At 50.6% G+C, this 22374-nt stretch overlaps 1 long non-coding RNA gene across 1 annotated transcript in view; it reads right to left on the bottom strand.

Moving 5' to 3' along the window:
- Positions 1 to 2072: 2072 nt before the first annotated feature.
- The window catches only part of LOC121661678, a 33922-nt gene continuing 13620 nt past the window's right edge, over positions 2073 to 22374 (bottom strand). The window contains exon 2 of the long non-coding RNA XR_006015067.1: positions 2073 to 3100. This is a non-coding gene — a long non-coding RNA (uncharacterized LOC121661678). The remainder of the gene's footprint in view (positions 3101 to 22374) is intronic.

The raw sequence follows: 22374 nt of genomic DNA, 5'->3' as shown, positions 1-22374 counted from the left end.
AGCATGGAGAGCTGGAGCTGGGGGGGAACTGAGGCAGCAAAACATTTCCAGGGACAAAAGTGCAGGCAAAAGGTGCCGCCAAGTGCCGGGGGGTCAGCCCGGCTGACCTGAGCCTTCAGCATCGCTGGGAATTTATGAATCCAAAAACATCCTTGGGGTCAGAAATGTCAGATCTTTATTGCAGAGACAAATGGGTCACAAGTGCCAACCCTCTGCTCCGAGGGGCAAATGGGCTTCCCAGATTGCAGGTGGCCACTTGTCCAAAGGTGACGTGGTGGCTCTGGAAAGAGGGGGATGAGGCTTTTCCCACAGAGGGCTGGACCTGGAGTGGTTTTCCCACCAGGCAGTGTGGGAGAGGAGCCATTCACACACCGAGCTCACACCAGGAATCAGGGAACGTGAAAATGCCCAGCAGCCTTCCGGGATGATCCCTATTCTCGTGTAGGAGGGGGGGATTTTTCCCAGGGCACTGGGACATCCGAGTGCCTGGAGCACGCACCAGACCTGCTCCAGCACCCCAAGTTCTGCTGGAACTACAGCTGGAAGCAGCTGAACTCCTGAGCACATCCTCCAGGAGAGAAACGGAGGAGGTGGCAGGGAAGGAGAAGCCTGGGGTGTCTCTGGGCACATTCCTGGAAGATCTTTGCTTGGAGAAGCCACTCCAGGTTGGCTTCTCCAACGCCGCTGCTCAGAGCCAAACCCCAGTGTCTCTCGTATTTTAACCTTCTTTTTCTTTAGGGAGACAGAAAAGCTTCCCTGCACACAGCAGAGCGCTGCCAAATCCACTGCTTTTTAATAAAACTCCTCACCCACACGACACATTAAATGTTACCTAAAGGGCAAGGCTCAGAACCTCTTTGTTCGCCAGCACAACGAGCAAACCCTGGTATTTCCACCCTTCCCAGGCGCTCACAGGAAAAATGTGTTGGAGGGCCCAGTGGGTCAGAAAGTGCCTTTGAAAGCCTCGGCCAGGACAAAGTCCCTGTGGAACGCTGATCAGGATGAGTTCCACGTCCACCCTGCGTGTCCTGGGAATCCAAACAAAGCCGTAATTCCCTCCACAATTGACAGCTTTAATTAGAAGCCCAGGCCCGTGGTCTCATCTGAACAAACCCTGCTGCTCCCCCGCTGTCACTGAAGAGCCACGGGGCTGCTCTCCAGAACTGGGAGTGAAATCCCGCTCCGGGCTCAGGGGCTGCTGCTGAGGAACAGCTCCAGGAGCATTCCCAGTGTGGCTCCCTCCGCAGAGCTGCAGGAATGCACAGTTTGGAACCCCTCCCCAAAGCCTTTCCTTGGTTCCAGCTGGAGCAGCCCTGCTTAAAGCTCCGGTTCTAACCTGACATCAACAATGAACTCATCAAAGCCCTGCCGTGTCCTCTTGAAAACCAGAGAACATCAAAGCACCTCTGTTTGCCCCTCCCCTCTTGACAGCCACAAGGTGAAGCCTCTCTCCAAGAAAACCAACCAGGCACAACCTGGGCTGGACTTGTAAAGGCTTCAAGGATTTTCTCCATGGAAAAACATGGAAGACTCCAGAGGAGCTCCAACCTCCAGTTTCCTCCAGCTCTGAGTGCTGAGGATGGGCTGGGCACGGGCACAGAGCCCTGTCTGAAGCTGGCAGGGGCACAGCTGGATCTCTGGGCCTTTCTCTCCACCAAGCTCCTCTCTCCACTCCGCTCTGCCCTTCCCAGGAGCACAAGGACAGGAAAATGCTCTCTGGATCCAGGGAAGGGCTCCCACAGCTGCAGGACACGGCACCACCAATGACAGGTGAAGAAGAGAAGCCGTGGATCCCTGGGAATGTTCAAGGTTAGGCTGGACGGGGCTTGGAACAACCTGGGGCAGGGGAAGGTGTCCCTGCCCATGGCAGGGGTGGCACTGGATGGGCTTTAAGGTTCTTCCCATCCAAACTATTCTGGGATTCTGTGTAGTCCATGTATCATAACACACACAAAGTCTGACAGAAATTGCTTATTTTCTCCTCCAAACCAGCTCTTAGGATATGGCAGCATTGGATAAATCATTCACAGACAACACAAGAGAGTAGGAAACAATAAAACCCCAGGCAGAGAAACTGTATATAAATGGATTTAATCAGTATTTATTGCTTGCTCTATTAATCCTGAAATCAAACTGGCATGTGTAACAAAATAATTATTCTCTTGGCCAGAAGCAAACATTTAATACTTCTTTTCCATTTGTTTTGAAATAGGTAATCCTTCCCCTCAGCTGCAGAAGTGTGTGAGAAGTTGTCAAAGGAAGAGGCAGAGCTCAGTTAGGACGTTAATTCTGGGGCATCTCCCGAGGCCAGGCTGGCAGAGCCCCTGGGCAGCACACGAGGGCAAAGCTCGGCACCCTCACAGGCTGGGCAGAGTCCTGCTGCTGTGTAACTCCATCCCTGGAGATCAATAACTCAGCAGTAACTCCATCCCTGGAGATCAATAACTCACCAATACCTCCCCCCAAGGGCTGAGCTCTGACCCAGTCACCAGCGATTCTGTGCAGCCCATGGGGGTCCTGCAGGGCTGTCGCTTCCCATCCTGTGAGAATCCAGATGCAGTCATTCCCCAAGACTGTTCCTTGAAAACCCTGGAGCATTTTCTCTCTGAAGGAGGGATGCTGAAGCAGGGGAACGTTGCTGTTCTCCAAAGCACTCCTGGATTTCGGTGTTTGAGGCCCCTGGGAGGTCTGAGCTCAGCAAAGCGGGCAGGGCAGCAGCACCAGCGTGTCCTCAGATGCAGATGCAGGAGAGATGAGTCCATCCTACAGCTGCAGCTGCCTGAGTGCCAGAGGAAGGTGGGAAGGGTGGGATGAAATCCCCTTTTCCCGCTGAAATCCTCCAGATCCCACAGAGCTCCTCAGCTGCGCTCCAAGGAGAGCGGATGTCTGGCGGATGCTGCTTCAGTCTGCTGCTGTGGAGTTGATTCCCAGCTGTGGAGTTGATTCCCAGCACAGAAGGTCCCTGCAGGCAGGGGGGCCCTCCCTGGAGTCCTGGTGCTCCCCACGGAGCAGCTGCTCCGGCGGGATCCGGGTTAATGCGTCGGCCAGAGCGCGACCACGGCGATGGCGATGAGCAGCAGCACGATCACCACCAGCATCCCTGGGGAGACAGAACAAGGCTGAGGCTGCTGCCTTCATCATTTACAAATGGTTTTCTGGGGTTAAATTCCTCCTCCCTGATTCCCCCTGCTCACCCCTGACAGGCCCTGCACTCTGGTGACCTGAGCAGAGACCTGGACTCAAACCCCACGTTGGCAGAGCGGTTCCTTCCTTCCCGACCCTTCAAATCAAGATTTTCCAGCAGTGGGATACGTCCCTGCCTGAACATCTGCCATGGAAACATTAAGGGATATGTTGAACTCCCAGCCAGGCCAGTTCAGCTTTGCTAGAATCCCTCTGTACCATCCCACTGGGGCAAAGGATTATTCAGGAGGAAATCTGAATTGCACCAGGAAATTGTTTCCAACACAAAGTACTCCCGCTTTCAGACAGAACTCTGTGCAGAGCTGGGCTCTCAGGCATGTACCTGACTTGGGAAAACAGGGATCATCCAGCTCTGGAGAGAACCCCACAGTGCTCTGCCCCACCTCTGTGTGCCCCAAAACCCACTGGATCCCTGCAGAACTCAATGACAAACGAGATCCTACAAAACGAGATCCCCTCCCTTCTCCCCAACTCCCCATTTCTCTGGGGGAACTCTCCCCTTTCTCTCCCATTTTTTAGAGGAAAGAAAGAAATGTTTTAGTGAGAATATCCCAGATCCAGCTCCCAAACCACCCCCAAGAAACAACCTCCTCACCCAGCTGGATCACTGTGCTGGGCACTGGCATCACACCCATGGGCATCCCCTGGGTTTAAAAGATCTTTTAATTAAGAGGCTTTAATCTGTGTTCAGTATCTGCTCCGTGCTGTCTCCCTGCCCGAGCTGAGGGAACACAGAGGGTTCCAGGAGCGGAAAACCTGTCCCTTCCTCTGCTCTGCTCACAGAGGACGATTACTCAACCACTTACAATATTTACAAGGCCAGCTCATGGCAATTAAAAAAGGATGTATTAAAATAAACTCCTCTTTCCAAGCTGGAAAAGGATATTAGACACTGCTTTTTGTAAATAGTGTCATGTTTTCTGTGCAGAAACTGCTTCTCTGCCAGGGGGCCAGGATTTTTTTCCAGGGAAATAAGAGTTGCCACCACCAGCATTTTTTTCTCCTATGCTCAGCTGAAACCATTTGTTATCCCATCCAGCCCTGCCCTCTGGCAGTGGGAAGCCATTCCCTGTGTCTGTCCCTCCATCCCTTGTCCCCAGTCCTTCTCCTGCAAGGGGCTCTGAGCTCTCCCTGGAGCCCTCTCTTCTCCAGGCTGAACAGCCACAACTTTCTCACCCTTTTGGTCTCATATTTTTTACACCTTCATGTACATTTTGGAGTTTTCAACAGAGCCAGAAGCAAATAATTTGCCTAAATAGGGAAGAAGTCAGATCTGATAAAGCTGCCACATTCCAATTCTCTGTTATGTTTTGCACTGGAGGGAGAAGTTTTAGAGGGTGCAAATCCTTCGCACAGTTTCAGCCTAACAGAGTCTATGGACTCCAGCAATTAAGAGACAACCGAGATCAGCTGCTTGGAAAATCCTCCATAGGTGTGAATTAGTAATGATAGGGAGGGGAGTTAATGGGGTGTAATTATTCTTTGACGAGTCCCAAGAAAAACTGCACATAAACCCCAAATGATTCCCCAGCAGGAAGAGGGGAAGGTGGGGGACTAATAAAGGATTGCTAATGGGCAGTGCTGAGTGAGGGAACTGCAGGGCACGGTCAGGGCAGGGAGAGAGGGACAGCAGAATGAAATCAACTTCATTTTATTCCTGGAACAAGGCTGGCATTAAAAACCTGAAGCCAAAGGGCAGTGGTCAGGTGCTGCCCTCGTCAGAGGCAATCCCAGGGACACCAAACCAGGAGCACGTGGACTGCCCTCAGCACACACATCTCAGAGCAGACAGAGACCAGATGTTGCACACACTGCTCCCCCCTGCACCTCAGAACAGCGGATCAGAAGGATCTGAAGGTTTAAAACCTGGCTGATTCAAGTGATTCCCCACAAAAGCCGTGGATAGGATCTGACAGGAATTCTGCATTCTGGGGTCTCTGCCTGCTTTGACTTTTTTTTGCTCAAATGCTATGAAATATAAATATTCCCCCTCACAAGAAACCCCCAAGGAGAAGTTTAGGAATCAAAGCCATTCTTAAAGTCAACAGGAGTCGGAAGAGAACAAAGAAAAGATTCTCGTGCAAAGGAAAACAGTGACAGGAATACAAATCCAAACTGCATCTCCCAGGGAAAGGTGGGAAGCAGGAATCCATGTGCAATTACAGAGCAAGTAATTAAGGCAGGCTGGAGTAAATGCCATGCTCCTGAAGCTCCCTCTGCCAAAGGCTCTGGCACGGAGCTCCAGCTGCTGATCCAGCCCCGAGGAACGCAGGGAGCGCATTCCCAGCTCGAGCCGAGTGCCAGGGCGTGTCCCATGGCTGGATGGGGATGTCCCCAACATTCCTGGGAATGATGGCACTCCCATGGCTCTGATGCCACTGCTGAGCTCAGCTACTCCTCTGCTCATCCCCCGGTCCCTGGCTCAGGGGGTTCAATACTGCAGATCTCACCAAACCTTTTCCAAATGAAGTCAGGATCACATTTTCAGGTGCAAGATGGAAAGAAAAGGTTGAAATACATGTAATTTAGGTTAATATTGCTCTTTGGTCTGTGTCACCTGCTCTGGCCAACCCTGAGAGCTGGGGTTCACACCACAGCCCCCCTTCCCGGGGCTCCTGGGGCAGCCCAAGTCCCCAGTCCATTCCCACTGCCCAGGAAGTGTCAGCTCCGAGGGTTTGGGGTTCCTCATGGACACCCTCCCCACCGTGCCTGATTTACTCCCACACCGCCAACTTTCCAGCTTGGGTTCACACAGAAACACAAATAATTCCTAGAGGTCCAAACCCACCTTGAGGGCATCCAGGAGAGGAACCCCACCGGCACCTCGGTGTCCAGGGCCAGTGACCGGGGCAGATGCTGAGGGGGGATGTCCCCTCTCCATGGGGTGCCCAGCCCTGGATTCTCTTCCAGCCTGGAAGCAGATTGCCAGGGCAGCCCCTCCCCACAGCGAGCAGGAACTCTCCTTTGGACAGGTTTGACCAATGTGATCCCATCTGCCAACCGCAAATCCACCTCAGCTGGAGCCCTGGAGCCTTGGGAAGTGGCTGTCCTTGGGTGGGCTGGGTGGCTCTGTGGGCTCAGCACGGAGGCTATTCAGAGAGCAAACACAGCCTCATGGTGCTTGGGTCCTGGGGACTGAAGTAAATTCTGATCTGAGCCCATTAAAAAAGAATTCTAAGGCATGTGCACGTGTGTGTGTGGCCAAGCCCTCTGCCCTGGCTTCAGAAGCTGCAAGGGTGCACCCAAGTCCCTTCCAACAATGTCCAACTTGCACCTGGCAAATCCCACCCCAGAAATGGGATGTGCCCATGGCAGTGCCCTGGCTCTGTGTCTGCAGAGAGGAGCTGCAGGGAAAGCAGCCCTGAAACAAGCCCTGAGCATCCCCCAGCACCCTGCTGGTGAGTGTTTCTGGGAACAGCAGCTGTCCTTGGGGTTTTCCCTATCTTTCCTGCTGATTTGAGTGTAGTGTCATTCCCAGGTTCAACACTGGTGTCTTTTATAGATAATAAAATAGCAATAAATAGCATGCTCTAACTTTACAGAGCCTGCAGAGTGTTACATTATCTGGAAAAAAGTTTAGTTTAGGCCAAGGAAGTTATATTCCCACAGAACTGTCTATCCAGAAGTTTATGAATAACTCTTCTTTTATAAGGGACACGGAGCAGTAACTTACAACCACATAATTGTTGTTTTATAGGGCAGCAGAGAGGCAGGGCAAGGATGGGAGCTTCAACCAAGGGCTGCAGAGGCCTGGCTGCTTTCCTCAAGACTTCTATTTAATATCACAGTTTTAAAGAGCCCAAATTTTATCTGCTGTTTCAGTAAGTTAATTTTAAGCCCGTGTTGCCAGATATATGGCAGAAACCCTGCCCAAATCCCTTCGAAGCCCTGCTTTTCGAGGCAGCAGAGAACCAGCTCGGAGGCTGGCTCTGAACCCTCTGCACATACCTAAAGCACTACTTTCACATGGGAAGCACCCCAAGAAATCCATCTTGCTGTCCTTTATGTTCCCTAAAAAAGAGCCAAACACTTTCTCCCCCAAAAGCCATAAAAAAACCTTTCCCTCCAACATTTTCCCCGTGCCGAGCGAGCCGGGTATTCAATTTGTGCTGCATTAAGAAGCACTTGAGCAGAAATCCCACGCTATTAAGCTGGCTTGTGTGTAAATACAGCCCTGGTTCCTACACCTGCATCATTGAATGCACCCCTCTGGAGGTTTTTCTTTATTAGTTTTGTGACAGCCAAACGTTTTCTTGGGCGAGAGGGCCGGGGAAACGCTGCCTTACCCCACGCCCCCGCCCGCCCAGAGGAACCTGGCCCTTATTGCTTTTGACCTTCCTTTTCAACTGCTCTGCCTCGAGAAATTTAACACTCCAATTGTACCTCTCAGCCCTGACATCAAAATCATTGGCAGTTCTCAGAGAAATCAAGACCAGGCTCCGCGAGCGGTTATTAAAGGCTCCAAATGCTCATGTGTTTCACTGGGTCCAGAGGAGGGGAAAAAAGACACTTCTCAAAAAAGCTGAGCTCGTTGGAAACAACAACTGTTGCATTATTAATTCCTTATTTGGAAGAAAGAAAAGCCCAGGTCATTCCTATGTAAGATGAAAACACTCTTGGTCTATGAGTTATTCCACATTTGGAGCTGTTCACGCGATGCCAGATTAACACGAAGAAACGATTTATCTGAGGGAAAGGTGCAGACTTTGTTTATGCACATTAACTCCTCAGTCAACATGATTTCACACACTAGAAATTGCATTTTTGTGGGGTTTGGTCATCCCAGGTTGGAGATAGGGTTCCCTCTGGGGCACAGAGATGAGTTTGTTGCTAACACAAGCTTTGATCAGGGCATGGAGACACCTCACTTCACTGACAGAAGGGCCTGGGGGCAAACAAAGTGGCTAAAAACCAGCAGGATGAAAACCATCACCATAGAAAACAATGTCAGATCAGCCCCAGAAGCAGCGTGGAGTGAGTTTAGATCCAAACCTTTACGACTTCAGCAATCCAGTAATCCCAAACTTTGCATCCCAAACCCCATGTGCAGCCTGGCTGAGGGAAGGGAAGTGAGATAAGTGTTTCTCTTAATCCATTATTGTTATACTTCAATTTGCTTCTCTTTTAATCTATTTTTCAAATTACAGACGCGTGCCAGGTAATGCCTTGAACTGCTTCCAAGCACAACTGCACCGAAATCCCAAATTCCTTCAAGAAGAGGCACAAACCCAACCTCACCAGCAGCTCAGGGCTTTGCTCACAGCCTCCAACTGCTGCTCACGTTTCAGCACCTCTGATGCTCAGCTGCTCTGTGGGAAGGTCACCTCCTGCCTTTGGGAGGCTCCCATCCCATGGTCTGAGGGGGCACATTTGACTCTGTGTCTATGAAACAATTCCTGAGCCTCCTGCGCTGCCCTGAGAACCACAAGTCAGGAAGGGCAGCTCGAAGGCAGGAAAGTTTCCCATAGAAATTAGGAAATAGAAATTATTTTACCTTCTGAGCCACCAGAAGTGAAGCTCAGAGACAGGCAAGACATTTGTTTGGAGCTGAAGACAAGGCAAGAGCACAGCAAGAACCAAACTGTCACAGGTTTTAACTTTCAGAGGAGTCTGTGGGAAAGGGAACACTTTGAGCTAAATTTGTATCTCCTTTAATTAGCAGCAGGTAGTTGGGAGAGGACAATGGTGGAGAAATGGTTCATGTACCTCTGAGACAGAATGACTGAACCAGAGAGCTTTAAGGCAATCCACACACAGACCCGAACACCTTCTGCAAAAATACCGGATAATAAAATCCTTTCCTGGACTCGCCATCGCATGAAGAGCAGGTGTGAGAGGCCAACAGCTTCTCCAAGGGACTCCCCACCCCAAAAACCCCAAATCAACCCAAAACTGGTAACCTCAACCCATCTCTGCCTGTTCTGAGGGGTGGGCTGGGGCAGAGCTGTGCAGATCACCCAGCTCCTGACGAGCCCCAAACTGGAAACATCCTCATGGTTTTTCCTTTTGTTCTTCTGGAGTGACTTCACAGACTTTCCTTGCTTGGCCCCACACTATCATCAAACCCTTTCCAGCCCCAAAGGTCATCGGCAGATGTGGTTACTGGAGTTCTTTGCATGTGGCTTATTTTTCTTCCCCTTTTTTTTTAATTAAACAAGCACGCACAGTTTCCAATTGTCCCTCCTCCAAACTCTCGGGCATCCTTTCCCTTACGTCAGGGACACCAGGGAACAGGAGCAGGCAAGGAATACTCTGCATTTCTGAGCAACAGAGCTACAGCTTGGAATGGGACCTGTGAAAGTTTCACAAACCTCAGTGTGAAGCTTTCCCAGAAGGAAGGAAGCAAAACAGGTCAAACAAGAGCACAAAGGTTCTAAAAATCCCTTAATTCAGATGAGGGTCACTCAATTCACTGAAGTGAGCCTGACCAAGCCAGAGGTGTCACCCGAACCCTTCTGCTCTGGATTAAGAAAAACCAGCAGGAAGGGTGAGAAAGCAGAGGTTTAACTGGGACAGCCCCATCTCCACCAGAAGATATCCCCCCATGGCACAAGCATGGGGGAACAGAAAGGTTTGGCACAAACAGTGCCATGAACCGTGGTGGGGAGAGCGCTGGGATCAGGCTGTGGAGGACAGCCAGGGGAGAACAACATCACCTCCGAAAATCCAGTGGCTTCCAATGCAAAATCCAACCAGGTGGGACCTTCAGCAGCACAAGTCACAGGTCACTGAAGAGACTTCTCACTGCACTGCAAATGTGGGGGATTTGCCAGCCCTGGTTGCAAGGAGCCACCAACCTGGGCCAAGTGAAATCCCAGGGATGGGGCAGTGCCCTGAGGGCTGGGGTTCCTCCCAAATCTGTGCCTCCATGAACCTTCTCCAGCTCAGCTTCCCTCTCCAGCCCCGACTCCAGCAGGGGATGCAGGAGCCCAGCCCAGCTGGCAAACTCCAAAGGGTTTTCCTGAAAGGAAGGGTCACACCCCAGCTCTGGTACCTGCAGCAAGCTGGGAACGGGCAGAAGCTGTGACAGATGATCTCAGCAGGGAACTGGTGTTCCTGCACTACTTTCTCCAGCAAAAACAAATGGGGAAAGAAAAATAATCAAAGGAAAGGCCAGCTCTGCTGGCCTGGAGCAGAAGGGGACATCTGCACACGTCCATCTGCCACCAGCCCCAGAGCCCGGCTTTGTTTTTGGTGGGGTCACTTTTGTGCCATTGTAGCTCCCTGAACTGCCTCACCAGGACACCAGGGCCAGACAGAGAAAAAAGTGGGAATGTGGGGAGAAGGAGCAGGCAACCACCAGCTCTGCTTAGATGCATCACTGAATTGTCCCATTAGGCTCTTGAATCACTTGGGAAAAGATTATCCTTTGCCTCTGCCTTTGTTTTTCACTCTGGCAACTGCTGGGATTGCTCCCTCCCTACTTAGATGGATGCATTACAGCACCAAAACACTTCCAAAATGTTTCAAGCATCACATGAAAAAAATAAACAAGAAATAGAAATAAGCACAGCTCAGTCAAACGAGTGGAACAACAACAGCAACAACCTCCCAGTTTTACTGATCCATCCAAAGCTTGTGCAAGGACAACTTCCCCAGCAAGGCACTGATCAAGGAGAAGAGGCTGCAGCACAAAAAAGATCACATTGTGTTCATATCAGTCATTTAAGGTCAGATTAAGTGTTCTTGAAGGCTGGTCCATGTGTCTCCCATTTTCCAAAGTGCCCTCCTTGCCCAGGAATTGTAGGAAGTTTTGCAAATGGGCTGCTGGCTCCCAAGCCCCTGGGATGCCTGACCGAGTGGTCAGGAGGGCTGAGATTTCCATACAAATTGTAAAGCTCCTAAATGGCTTCCTCAGCACAGGGCCGGGGGTGGAAACGGGAGAATATTTAATGATTAGTTCCTTATGGCTCCCACATTCTTGAAGCATATTTCTTGCAGTCCCTGGAACACTCCTGCATTCTTGATTGCAAAATGGCAATAAGTGATTTCCTTTAAAAGCCTTGTCTTTTATTGGAATACTAAAAATACCCCACTAGCCCCACTGCACTGCACTCTCTCTCTTTCCTGGACAGGCCCCATCAACCCTGATGTATTCTATTTTGAAGACAGCAATAAACATTTCAGCATGGGCCATTCAATCCACTTCATAATAGATCTTGCATTTCCAGTGGAGCCCTTCTAGCACCATAAATCATCTTTGCACAGACTTAAGTATGAGAAATTTCAGCTCAAAAGCAGCGTGGATATTTTTTTTTCTTTTTAGAAATTAAGAATGGGCACAAAACAGTCAAGAATTAAATGTGTGACAACTTTAAACATGAAACCACTGGGCCGACCCTGTAAGCCAGGGCTGCTGCAATGGTCAGAGCCACGCAGTGCTGCTCCAGTCAATCCACTTGACACAAACCTACCTTGGTGGGGTGAAGTTCAGAAAAATTCCCTGCACATCCACTCCATCTGAACAAACACAGCTTTCAGATCCCGGAGACTCTGGCTGCTGCCGATTTTAAAAGCCACCGATGAAGATTAATGACACTGCACATCTGAGCTGCTTCCACACACCCAAAACTCCTTTTGTTTTTCCAGTCCGTACGGACTGGAAGCCCAAAGTGTTCTCCCCTCTGCTCGTGATGTCTGTCTCCATCTGCGACAGACCTTGGAGAACAGCTCGGAGGTAATTCCAGGTATGCAGCAAGGAGGCCCCTGCCTGAGCCTGGATTGATGTCCTGCCTGAGTCAGGACTGATGTCCTGCCTGAGCCGAGCAGCTTCTCCAGGAACAGCGGTTGAGCAACCGCGACCAGCAACGGCGACAGGAGCAGCCAGCCCTGCTCAGCCTCCAGTGTCAGAGCCTTTGTGTCTCCAGGAGCCAGCAGGGATGGAATTCCGAGCCCCAGCAGTGCAGGGTGCCCAGCCCAGCAGGGGATGGGGTCCCCAGAAAGGTGAAGTTTGGCTGCACGAGGTGCCCAAGCGGCTCTGAGGCATTTTCCTGGCACGGTCACTTCTCTCCACACGAAGGGGCTCTCCTGGGAACCTGACCTCCAATCTGCTGCTCACACCTTCACTCTGCTCCAGCAATTTTCCTGAAGTCCCTCCACACCCACAGGCTGATCCCCACGTGCTGGATGGAACACAAGCTGCAGCCTTCAGCTGAGCACAGCCCAGCACAGGTAGGACGTGGTTACTCCTCGACAGCCCCAGAGGAAAGTGAACCTGACTTTGGTGTTGTGGCTGGACAATCCCATCCCTGCTGCCACACAGATGGCAAACTCCCTGTTCCATGGGATCCAGCCAGCAACAGGCTTTGCTGGGCATCAGCTTCCCTTTCTTGGGTGAATCCCACCTCACTGAGTCCTTCCCCACCTGCAGCCAGGCTCCAACTGCAGGGTCTACAAAATAACAGCAGCATCTGTGTCAGGAATTTTCCAGGCAGACCTCAGCAGAAACTGGGGTGAAACCATTTGTGCAGAGTGGTATTGGTGTTAAAATCAATGAAGTTTCACCTCAACGTTTATCTTGGGAAGATACCAAGGGTTTTCTTCAAGCTCTTATTTTCAGCTGATTCATTCCATGAACTTCATCTGGGTGAATCTCCTGCTCCAACAGCAGGGTCTGGTGACCACAGCAAGGACATGCTCTGGAGAAAGACACCTGGAGTCATCACTCATAAAAACATCCAGAGGAAATGGATCATGGAAGGTTCCAACACAACTTAGTGCTCCAAGCAGGGTCAAGTTAGGGAGCTGGCCTCAATGATCCTTGTGGATCCCTTCCAACCTGAGATATTCCATGATTCCACAATTCCAAGACCAGGCTCAGGCTGCTCAGGGCTTTGTCAGCCTGAGCCTTGGAAACCCTTAAGGACATGGAGCTGTTGCGGGATCCCACGCCCTGGATTGCCCTGGATGAAACCCAGCCAAAGATGTGCCCACTGTCCCCACCAGCCCGTGCTGCTCTGAGGAGGGCACTTCCCAACCCACCAAAGCCCAGCACAGCAGGGAAATGCTGCAGTGGGAAAGCGCTTTTCACCTCAGACACAACCCTGAGGAAAGGGAAAGAACCTTGGCATCTTCTTGGCTGGATCTTTAAACATTCAGGTGAAACTTCACTGATGTTAACACCAATACCACTTTGGATGAAGTGTTTCACCCCAGTTTCTGCAGGGGTGCAGCAGCCTGCCTGTAGGATTCCTGACACAGATCCAGCTGTTATTTTGTTGAGAATTGTGTTTTCACAACTCAAAGAACAATCCTGCTTTTAGAAACTTGCTCAACCTTTGGCAACGCAGCCTAATCAGCAGAGAGAACTGCAGAAACCAGCAACCAAATACTCCTTATTAATGCCATTTACAGCTGCTAACAACTACAAGAACCTTCTGAAAATGCCAAGGGAAACAGGGTGGGTGAAACAATCCCTTGCAAACAACTGAGCCAATATACACAAGAACTGTGATAAGAAATTAGGTCTGACTTGCATAATCACTTGAAAAGTTTTTGGAAAATGGAGTCTAAAGAGCAGGAGGCTGATAAAATAACCGAGTTCAGTAGCAATGCGAAAATTTCATGCCGATGAAGCAGGGAACTCAATCCTTGCTGAATTCTTGACATCATTTAGATGTTAACAGAAGTTTCTTCTCCAAAAAAAGAAGGCAAGGCATCTCTTAAAGCCCACACACAGATCCCTGACTCCTATATGCAGAGTACTACACAGAACTATTTTGGTTTTGGACGACTGCATTGTCTCATGTGTCAGGATGACTATTTGACTTTATTTTATTTTTTAATTTCAGCCTCGAGCAGAGCCAAACCTGTACAATTTATGCACGTGCAGTACAAGAGGTCCCCTCTCATTTTGTGTTTAAAAAAAAAAAAAAAAAGAAGAGAAAGGAGGAGGGAAAAACCACGGTATCATTTCATCTCTGTACCTTCCTAAAAGCTGAGAAGTTTATAAGCTCTTAACTCCAGTTCCCTGCTTTTGCCTCCCCACAGGACAGCTCCAAGCTGCCGCAGCAGCTGCACAATAAAAGTCTTCAAAGGAAATAAGGAAATAACTGCTCTGAGAGCAAAGTGCTGGGGAACCCCTGGCCTGGGTGACACGAGCAGGGCTGAGCCGGTGACGCTGCTCTGTCACTGCGCCACTGCCAGGGCACAGCTCTGCACCTCCACTGCCAGCAGGGACTTCTGTTCAGCAAACCCAGGAGAGCACTGGGACAACCTGCAGAGGCAGGAGGCCTTGGAAAACCTCCTCTGTTGCCCAGTGATGTTGTTGATGCCCCTGGATCCCTGGCAGTGCCCAAGGCCAGGCTGGACACTGGGGCTCGGAGCAGCCTGGGACAGTGGGAGGTGTCCCCGCCCATGGCAGGGCTGGGAATGGATGAGCTTTAAGGTCCTTCCCAGCCCAAACCACTCTGTGATTCTGTATTTTGTGTCATGTTTTCCTTTTGGAGAACATTTCCCTTTTCCAGCTCCTTGAGGTTATTCCTAGAATACGTGTGGGGGTTGACAGAGAAAAACGATAAATATTTAAGTTAAGGAAAAAAGATCAGTGTAAGGATTGGAGCCTGTTATCAACCAACCAACCAGCATAAAAATCCTTGGGAGCCAAAGAAGTTGCCTGATTTACTAATTTCTTCTTTTTTTCCTGAAGTCTAATCCTATGGTTAAATCTACAGAGCTTTTCCCCTCACACTTCCAGAGGGAGAAGAAACTCTCCCAGCAAAGAGGCACATAAATCTCCCTGGATCATTTGCCTCAGTCCTGCTCCTGCCCAAACACGGGATGCTCCATATGCTTTTGCAATCGCTCTGTTTTGATAGAATTACCAGGACTGTCCCTTATTAATCATGTTGCCACTACAAGTCCCTCTGGAGTGTTTGCTTATTCTAAACTTTTCCAAACTCTTCCAGTTTCCTCTTCATCTATTAAAAGCTCACTGAAGATGACCACAGTTAAAGCAAACCTCTGCTACTACAGAACAGAAGGGGGAAAAAAAGAGGGGAGAGGGGGAAAATCACCTTTAACCACAACTTTTCCTCTATTCCCAGAAGAACCTCCCTCAAACACTGGTTGAGTCTTTGTTTCCCTGACTGTGGAGCCGGAGCTGTGGCTATTTAAGGTAGCATTAACATTCAAGGGACACTTCCCTGGATGTTACTATTTGAGCTGGGATCATTGGAAGAAATTTGGTATTGGCTCAATCCTTCAGTGCCCCGAAATCAATGAGCTTATTCCAGCCTGTAAAGTGTTCTTAGAGCCAGGCTGAAGTGCTTTGTTGGCCGGGGAACAAAGCCCTTGGCACCCCGCAGGACTGAACCCTGCTGAGGTGCAAGGCGTTTCCAAACACTCCCAATTAACGAAAAGAATCCACAATTAAGAAAGTCGCAGTCCCTGGGCTGGCAGAAGAAAGGGAATGTTTAGCACAGCACGCAGCCCTCCACAATCCCGGCACGGGAACGGCGAGCCCAGCCAAGAGTAGGTGGGGGATAAAGAGCAGGAGTGTTCCTGGGTGTCCCTTGGGAACTGCTGGAACCCTGGGCTTCCCCACGTCCCTGCTCCAAGGCTGGGAGCAGCACGGACGTGGAATTGGCCTGAGCTGACCTCCAGCCCCTGCCCTGCTCCCGGGAGGCTCCGTGGATGCCACGGATCAGCCCCTGCTGCGGGAAGGTTCTGCTCCCTCCCAGCACTGCCAGTCCCCATTTCTGAGCCCAGCTCTGAGGAAGGGGATCAGTCTGCAGTGCAGAGGCAATGCTGCCTATGAAAGCCTTCCACTGACTCCACGTGGGCTCTGATGGGGAAGATCCCCATTTATCCCCCAGATTTCACGTTGTTTTGAGGACTCTGCTGTCTCCAAAACATTAACTCAAACCAAGTGATACAACTCTGCTAAAATTACACTCTTAAGCCAACTACGTCTTTCTGAGTCACAAACAAATATGCCTTTCCATGCACTTTTGGAATTGCAACATGGATTTCATTCTGATTTTCCCCCAGCTTATACAGAGTTTACATAAATGATTTTTCATGTTTATCTTTCCTCATGAAAACCACGGATCACGTTGGTGCTGTGCTAACAAGAGCTGGGCTCATGCAGGCGTGGGGCAGCAGGGAGAGGCCCCTTGGCTCTCCAGGCTCTCCCTGGTCCTGCAGCCAGGCAGGGCTGACCCTGCAGCCCAAGCAGCCTCCAGCTGGGCTCAGATGGACTCCACTTGGATGCAGTCATTCCCGCTGGGAACTGGAGGCAAAGCCCTGCGGAATCTGTGCAGAGGACTGGAGAACTCAGCGTGGGGTTTCCACCTCTGGTCCAAGGCTGCTTCCCATGAATCTGAGGACAGTGGCCAGGAATGGGGCTACTCCAAGGGGGGCCTGAGCTCACCTGGGGGGGCTGTGATCTGTCCAGCACAGGGGCAGAAGCAACAGACACCCCTGGATCCCTGGAAGTCCAAGGGCCAGGCTGGACATTGGGGCTTGGAGCAGCCTGGGATAGTGGAAGGTCCCAGCCCATGGCAGGGGTGGGATGGGAAGATATTCAAGGTCCCTTCCAACCCAAACCATTCTGTGATTTGTGAAACCAAAACCAGGCTGGAAACCAGAAAAATCAAACCAGCTCAATATTAAGAAGATGGAGCTGAACCCCAACATCTGCACCCACCTTGGTGGCAGCTGGAGACCAGAACAGGGGGTTGAGACAGACTCACAAAAGATTCCCTGCCCTGCCAGCACGAGAAGATCTCCAAGACAATCCCACCTCTGAGCCACCCAGGGGAAAAGTGACACCAGGACTCCTGCCTGGCGTCACCCTGCCAGGGCTGTGCGTGAATGACTCTCAAGTCATGCTAAAAGAATTTTTTTTAAGGTTTCATCAACTCCTGCCTCGATCACTTCAAAAGCTCCGCACTGCACACACAGCACTACAGCAGGAACAAAGTCATCTGCAAATGGTTAATGAAATGCATATTAGGTGCAAACCACTGGGACTGCAGTGAGATGCCTGGCAGGGTTTGATTTCAAGCAAGCCACAGAATATGACAATAATTTAAATAAAACCTGTACAGTTTATCCAGTGCTTCAGCCTCTCTTTCTGTCTCTGCTCCCATCCAAGCCAACACAGGCTGACCACGTATCCCAGAGCCCATCTCCAAGCAGGAATTCTACTCACAGTGTTTGGCTTTAAGAGCAGGCAAATTAAAAACAGAGATGAAGGGATGTTTATCCTTTTATTTTTAGCAGAATCGAGGTTTGCTGGAGGGAATCCTAATAAAATTGAAAAGACAACACTTCTAATGGAGCATCCTTAATTTTAAAATGAAGAGGTGGATACAGTGATTAGTTTTTTGCTTGCTAGCAGCTTTTTTTTTTTTTTGTTATTTCAATATTGTTCACTGTGGTTTTCATGGCTTTGAGAGGAGGTTTTTAGCAGGACCAGCTGCCAAGAACATCTCCCAGTTAGCTGCTTTGGTCATCAGTCAGTAGCTGCCATTAGCACAGCAGTTCCTATCTGCAAATCCAATAATTCTAGAGCTACCAAACATCATTTTCCTTTGAGATTAGTTTTGGTGGAGAAAAATATCCTTTGGAAGGCAAACCTTTTTTTTTTTCCTTAGTATTTTAGCTATCAAAACACATGGTGCAGCCTGGAATAGAGCTGCCCATAAAAGCTCTGCTCCTCAGCCAGTGAACATGGGAAACCACCAACTCCAGCTGCTCCAATTAACTCCCAGCATCTTCCTCAAAGTGCCAGACAATCCCGGGCTACTTGTCATGCAAACAACCTGGGAGCTTCATTCTCCTGGCAAGGCAAGAGGAGGGGTAAATGACTGAGTTAAGTAGATTACTGGGGAAGGAGTCACACTCAGCAACCTTATGAGATGATTAGACCCTGGGAAATTCACACCCCAAATCCCCCAGCCCCGACAGTGCACATTCATTACCAGCTCCAGGATCCACTGCAATCAGGAACCTTCCCTGGCAGCATTAAATATTCATTTCCCAATGAACTTCCATTTCGCTGTTCCCCCCCCCGCCAAAAAGGAAGATGATGTTAAAATTTTACAGGGGAAGAAGCTGCAGCAGCGTTTAGCAAGCCAGCAGTTCGTGCTGAAACAACTCAGAAAATCAGCAGCGTTTTTGGAGCGAGGTTGGGACCAGCAGGGTCACCCAGACCGCTGATAAGAGCCTCCACAGGCACCTGGGAGTGCACAGGAGAGCAGCAATTATCTGCGCTGAGCACTGAACAAATCCAACACAGCACAGCAGCTCCTGCAGTCCAAAAAGGGGGGAAATAATCCCATTTGTGGCAGGAGAGCCAGCGGCTGCTGCAGCGCTGGGGCCGGGCTCTGCTTGTGTGGGAGAGAGACTCTGAGGTCCCAGTTAGGGTCTGGCTGCCCCCATGGGAGATGGGTGATGCCCCTCTCTGCACTCACCATGACCTGACAGAGCACGGGGACTGAGGCTGGGGATTAATTGCCGGGAATACTGGGAGTACTGGCAGCAATCCTGACTTTTTGCCAACTCATGACACGAGGAGCGGGTGTTCCACAGAGGCTTCAGACACGGCTTTATAACACTTCATGTCACTAAAGGCTCCAAGTTTAACAGGAGTCTATACAGCATTATTCAGCAACCCTCCATTATCCTATGAATTACAAATCCCCCATCTTCTGGATCTATATAAAGCAAAGGGCGTAACCCCATCACACTGGAGAAGGTGAGTGTGCCGAGAGTTCTCCCTCCCACCTGTGGTATTTTTATCAGAGATGTCTTTAAAAATATCTCTCAAAGAAAGTCTCTTATGCAAGAAGTTAGACAGCTGAGGACTCCTGAAGTGCAGTCTAGTTCCATCAAAGGAAACTCCAGCACCAGGGATGGTTTCACCCCTGGTACCTAAAAGGATAAACTGCACAACCCAGTGACCAACCTGCTGAGAAGGGCTCATCTTCCTGGAAGCTGCGTGGTGGGATAGCTCCGAAGAAGGAAAGTATCGGGCTAGGTACTCCTGCTGAGAGACTTGAGGTTGTTCAGCCTGGAGAAGGCTCCAGGGAGACCTTAGAGCTCCTTCTAGTGCCTAAAAGGGCTCCAAGAGAGCTGGAGAGGGAGTTCAGACAAAGGCATGGAGTGACAGGGTGGGGGAATAGCCTTAAGCTGAAGGAGAGTAGGGTTAGATGGGATATTGGGAAGGAATTCCTCCCTGTGAGGGTGCCAGGCCCTGGCACAGGGTGCCCAGAGCAGCTGGGGCTGCCCCTGGATCCCTGGCAGTGCCCAAGGCCAGGCTGGACATTGGGGCTTGGAGCAGCCTGGGACAGTGGGAGGTGTCCCTGCCATGGCAGGGGTGGCACTGGATGGGCTTTAAGGTCCTTCCAACACAGACCACTCTGTGTTTCTCTAAGGACCCAAGAGCAGAAATAACACATTTCCTGCCACCCCCCCACCCCGATCCCTATTTCTTTCTTGACTAATGCTGAATGCAGGCTTGAAAAGGAGATGGGGATCCCCCCAATCTCCGAGTCACAGAGCCAGGCCACGCCACAGGCAGGCCCTGAGCAGAGCCCAGGCAAACCCACCCTTACCTCACGCTGGGCTGTCCGTGTCCTGAGCCAAATCAAGCAGGAAGCAGACGACTGGAACTTGTCTGCTGTAGAACTTGTTCAGTCATATCCCATAAAAATACCTGAGTGCCCACCTACGGACACCATTCCCTTCTGGGAGCTGCCACCTCAACTTCCAGGCTGTTTAACACCTAAATACTCCCCAATTCCAGGCCCTCTGATGACTTAACCATGTCCTTATTGCCAGAATTAGCAGGACAAAAGATGGCCACCAAAAAGCCACCAGCACCGCTTTGATCTTCATTCACACAGCAGCAAAGGAGAATCAGTTCTACTCTTCCTTCCCGGGAAGATGATCTCCAGTGCCCCTCTGGCAGCCAAAATACAGCATGGATTTTGTAAGGGGAGCAAGCCTGGGCATCCTGGAATCATGGAGTCACAGGATGGTTTGGGTTGGAAGGGACCTTAAAGCCCACCCAGTGCCACCCCTGCCATGGCAGGGACACCTCCCACTGTCCCAGGCTGCTCCAAGGCCTCCCCACCCAGGATTTTGGGCAGTTGCCGAGTACCTGAACTCAGCTTTCCCTGTCTCCTCAGGGCTGGTAGAGCACAGAACACAGCGAGCCCCTACATTCACCAGCTCCTTATTTCAAGCAGAATCTGAAGCTGTAAAGCCTGACTCTGCTGCAGGGACACCAGCACAGCAGCTCCTTGGATACACTCCGGGCTGGAGCAAATCCAGTGGCAGAGAGGTCTTAGCAGAGGATCCCAGCACAGGAACAGCTTTTCATCACTGGGCAGGGCTGCCTGATCCAAACTCAAGATATTCCTGTCCAAGACAGTTTCTCTGTAACCACCAACATTCACACACAAATATGCTGTGACTGCTCCAACAAGGGCAGAGGAACACAGGGGAGGACTGAGCTTATCCTGCATTCATGGGCAGAGCTGCATCCAGAGCCAGAGCAAACAGCATCTCCCAGGTACCAAAGGTGATGGCAAACAATTAAAGCATTGAACGATGGAAGAGGCTCAGAGGACATGGCAAAGGAACCAAGGGAATGTCAATAATGCTGTCATTACCACCATAACCAGTAAAGCAGAAGCAGTGAACTGGGAAAGGTGCAGAAATGAAGGAATTCTAATTGCAGCCAAGGGCTGAGGTGCAGTGAGAAGGCTGAAGAGCCACTTCTCCCCCACATCCCCCATCCAAACCGGCAGGTCTGACAGCAAACACAGATCAGCTTTAAACCTCTCCCCAAAGTCAGATCCCAAGGGATCCGAGTCTTGTCCAAACACACCATGCCAAATGGAGTGTTCCTAAGTCTGGAAACACAGAATGCACAACTCACAGGAAGAAATCCAATCATCTCATCTCAGGAAACTGGGAATGTTCCTGTTTATGGCACTGCCTTGCCCCATGTTGTAAAATACCCAGCATGAATCATTTGGCACTGCTGCTGTTTCTCTAGAAGACCTAAGCACGGGGCTTTTTCCCCTCACTTTTGAGTCTTTAATTCAATATCAAGGTGGGAAATGAATATTTTTGCGTTTTACTTAAATGCCAGAAAAACATTTGTGGCTTTTCTAGCAGGAATGAGTCACTTTGGCTCCAATAAGGTGCTTTTCCAAAGCTTTTTAGCAGCACTGTCACCTTGCTAATGCTCTAGAGCTAAACACCAAACATTGTCTGCTGGGATCCCCCAGACTTTATAAACACTGCTGCAGAACCAACCCACCCAGCCCTGCAGGAGCTGGAAACCTCGGAGCTAAATAAAATCTCCAAGCTCAGGGAGAAGCATTAAAGCCAGGAATATCTTCACTTCTGGACAGGTTATACTTTCCCAACACCTGGAATTTGGTAGATTTGGGACAGTTTTGCAAATATGCCTACAATGCTCCAAACCTACCCCTCATGACACACGCTGGGCTGTGTAAACCACTTGTCTTTTCTCACAGGCACCCAGAAACAAGGAGCCAAGGGGCAAATGCCAGTGAAACCACAAGGTCTGGAGTCTCCCACTGGAGTGGGAGAAACACTTTCACTAGACACAAAATACAGAATCATGGAATGATGCAACGGTTTGGGCTGGAAGGGGCCTTAAAGATCGTCTCATTCCACCCCGTGCCGTGGGCAGGGACAGCTTCCACCAGGCCAGGCTGCTCCGAGCTCCATCCAGCCTGGCTCTGAACTCCTCCCGGGATGGGGAACCCCAAACTGCTCCCCACATAAACGCACACCCAGGAACCAGCTACGTACAAGCCGCTGTTGGCCCTTTACTGGGACAACCTCTGCCCCTCCATCGGGACAGATGAAGGATCCTGCACGGACAAAACCCCTCCTACCCTCAGGAATTACTTCTGTTTCCCCACAGGCAGTGGGGTTGGGGCGGGGGCTGACTGTGGTTGAGGCAGCTCAGCACCACACCAGGGCTGACCTGTGCTAGTGCCAGCTCCCACACCAGGGCTGACCTGTGGCAGTGCCAGCTCCCACACCAGGGCTGACCGGAGGCAGTGCCAGCCCCCACACCACGGCTGACCTCTGCTCGTGCCAGCCCCCACACCAGGGCTGACCTGTGGTGGTGCCAGCCCCCACACCAGGGCTGACCTGTGGTGGTGCCAGCTCCCA

This window comes from Corvus kubaryi, unplaced genomic scaffold (genome assembly GCF_017639235.1).
Source record: "Corvus kubaryi isolate FWS band 111438036 unplaced genomic scaffold, C.kubaryi_AGA036_p1.0 37187, whole genome shotgun sequence".
NCBI classification, from domain to species: domain Eukaryota; kingdom Metazoa; phylum Chordata; class Aves; order Passeriformes; family Corvidae; genus Corvus; species Corvus kubaryi.
The sequence above is the reverse complement of the archived record's forward strand: the minus strand, read 5'-3'. Positions and strand labels throughout refer to the sequence as shown.